The sequence below is a fragment of the Chelonia mydas genome, chromosome 2 (genome assembly GCF_015237465.2).
Source record: "Chelonia mydas isolate rCheMyd1 chromosome 2, rCheMyd1.pri.v2, whole genome shotgun sequence".
In the NCBI taxonomy this organism is placed as follows: domain Eukaryota; kingdom Metazoa; phylum Chordata; order Testudines; family Cheloniidae; genus Chelonia; species Chelonia mydas.
In genome coordinates, this window is record NC_057850.1 from 22517273 (window position 1) to 22520484 (window position 3212).

The window sequence follows — 3212 nt, forward strand, 5'->3', positions numbered from 1 at the left end:
GTCTGCCCCCAGCCCTGGCCAGACTCCCTCAGGACCACTTGCCTGGAGATAGGATGACCATACGTCCCCGTTTGGCTGGAGCAGTTCCCTTTTTAAGCTCTGTTCCGGCCATCCTGCCTTTTTTTTTTTTTTTTTTTGACAAAAACGGGCATTTATCCCGTTTGCTCTTGCCAACTGATCAGCTGGCAAGAGCAAATAAACAAATGCCCAGTTTACCAAAAAAGTCCTAGCGGGGCGCGGAGGAACGTGCGTGTGTGTGTGGGGGAAGGGTGGCGACACGAGGTGTCAGGCAGCAGGGCTTGTCGGGGGCGGGGCCCTAGCCCTAGCCCAGGGTAGAATGGAGCTTGGGGGGGATAGGGGCCAGCCCCACCCCCTGGCAGCGGTGTGGGGAGGGTGTCAGCCCCAGCTCCTGGCAGTGGTGGGGGGAGCCGGGGCGAAGGAGGGGTCAGCCCCTGGCTGCGGTGTGGGGAGCTGTGGGGGAGGGGTCAGCCTGTGGGAAGGAGCAGAAAAGAGCGTTGGGGCTGCCGTATAGCACTTGCATAGGCTTTCTCTGCCCTGTTTTGCTGTAAGACTTAACAGTGAGAGATTGCTAGTCCCACGTCAGTGGGTGGGTTTGTGCAAATTAGGAGCGTACAGGGAAACCAGGAAGAGGAAGGCGGCTGCAAGACTTGTCTGTCTTTGAACAGAATTGTGTGTTAAGGGTTCTTGCTTTGAATTCTTCCACGGGAGTCATTTTGGGGAAGGGTTCCTCACTTAGAGTTACCTAGTTATGGTGTTTGTTGCGTGTCTGGGAGCTCGTCACGGTGAGGTAGAAAGCGGTGGGCGCAGAGGTGTGCGGTGCGTCGCAGACTCTCAGCATCGCTTCTCGGCTCCTTGGAGCTCAGATCAAGTGTAGTACCTGTTCTTATCAGTTTAATATCTGATATGTCCTTTATTTAAGGACTGTATATTAAATTGATTTTTGGAACAGGGGGCTGGAATAGGAGCTTGCTCTGTCCACCCCATGCATTGACCTGGTATTGCAGTGCCTCCAGGAACAGTGCATCTCCTTTTGGGGAGAATCTTCTGGTTTGAAAAGCAGAAAGAGTTTTACTGTGATGATGCTTCTTTAAAGCAGATTTTTTTCAAGTAGTTGAAAAATCTGAAATCTGTACCCCTTTGGTTTCTTTATGACAAGGTATTCTTGTAATTGCTTGGGTGTGTTTTGTGGGGTTATAGATGTAGGGTTCTCTGTCTCACTAGAGGATTGTTTGAGAAGCTGGGATCCTTCTTTCTGCTGTGAGTCTTTTCAACAGTCATGAGGGACAAATGCTTTCCAGACTGTGGGTCTGTTGGGGAGACGGTTGGTTGGTTGGTTTTTTGTTTGTTTGTTTTGGGAGCAGCGTGGCGGGGATCAGTAATATTTGAGGTCACACGTATCTCAACAATTGTGTGAGTTACACAGACTTCTCCCCACCCAGCCCATGTCCCATGTATCTTGGTTTGTAAGATCAAGACAAGGCACTAGGTGTCATGCTGCACCCGGCACACAGGGGTCCCAATCCTGTTTCTTCCCCCCCCCCCCCCCAGCCTACTGTAATGTAAACGCGAAATAATAATCCTTAACTTCTCAGCGTTGCCACCCTGACCATTGGAAAATCATGAGTCAGACTCCCCAAAATCACGAGATTGGCGTAAAAATCATGAGGATTCTTTTAAAAAAAAATGTAATGTGGGTTCTCTTTATTTCCCTTCCGGTTTCTGAACCAGGCAAGCTAGAAACTTACCTTTCTAGTGCAGCCAGGGCTCCAGAGAGCAGGAGCCCCGGACACCCAGGGCTGGCAGACAGCAGGGGGCTCCTCGTGGTTGTGTGTTCCAGACTTCCATTTCACCAACCAAGTATCAAATGTGAACTCCTCAGGCATCAGCCTTAACATGGAGTCACAGACAGCCCCCTTGGGCACCCTGAATCCATCTTGCCACCCAGGTGAGCCTGCCTTTGGGACAGATGGTCCCTTGCACCAAAAACCATAACAATATTCCGGTCCCTCGGACTGGTCACTCAGCCAGGTGAATTGCACCTCAGATCTCAAACCGAAGACAATGTTCGTGGCCAATCCTATAATAAACTAGCTAAATCTTTCCTAACTAGGAAAAGAAATAAGAAATTATTTACCAGGTTAAAGCAGGTAAACATACACACAAAGGAGTTACAGTCTGAGGTTTCAAAAAGTAGTAGAAGCTGCTGTAACACGCAAGCTCTGTAGATCCTTTAGGGTTAACCCTAGCCAAACAGCCGGGATCCCTTGCTTATGCTTATGCTTGTAAGGCATGCCATCCCCCTGAAGTCCAAGCAGCATAGGGACAACAGTTTCTTCTTGACAGGGATTTTTATTCCATTCCCCCCAGAGCTGATGGGGCAAGTGTTTGTGCAGGTCTCCGCCTCCTCGTGGGTGGGGGGGGGTGTGAGGCGGAGCAATCAACCAAGTCTTGTGTCCACGGATGATCCACAGTGGCTTGTCTGATGTCTCAGGGTCTTCTCTTGGTGGAAAGGAGATGACTCCTCTTCTGGTAAACTAGCATTTCACCCTTGGGAATGCTTCTCTCCTGCCTGGTGGCGGCCAGGGGGTTTACAGTTTTAGAGCCAAGGCTTATACATCACCTTATAACGTGGGATACAGATATTATAGGTGAGAAGAATGCATGCAGCAACTCACCAGCTTTTCATAAAGTCTAAACACGAAACACATTTTTATAAAAATAATGCCCGTTTTAACAACACTAACACACAGGTGAGCAAGACTAGTTTCCAGCCATGCATTTGTCACTTTTCAGTAAGGCCTAGGGGCCTTGGCATAAGCTGGCACCTGGTCTGCCAGTGTCAGAGAAGAGGATCTTCCCTCTTATCCCCAGGGGTCCCCCAGGGGTCTGTACTGGGACCAGTACCGTTCAACTTATTCATAAATGACCCGGGGAAAGGGGTAAACAGTGAGGTGGCAAAATTTGCAGACGATACAAAACTACTCAAAATAGTTAAGGCCAAAGCAGACTGCCAAGAGCTACAAAGAGCTCTCGCAAAACTGGGTGACTGGGCAACAAAATGGCAGAGGAAAGTCAGTGTTGATAAATGCAAAGTAACGCACACTGGAAAACATAATCCCAGCTATACCTATAAAACGATTGGGGGCGAGGGGGGAGGGAAGGGTCTAAATGAGCTGTTACCACTCAAGAAA

At 49.3% G+C, this 3212-nt stretch overlaps 1 non-coding gene across 1 annotated transcript; it reads left to right on the forward strand.

Moving 5' to 3' along the window:
* The first annotated feature begins 857 nt into the window (after positions 1 to 857).
* On the forward strand, positions 858 to 1050 carry LOC119565657. The gene has a single exon (XR_005224484.1). It is a non-coding gene; the product is annotated as a U2 spliceosomal RNA (small nuclear RNA).
* Positions 1051 to 3212: the final 2162 nt, after the last annotated feature.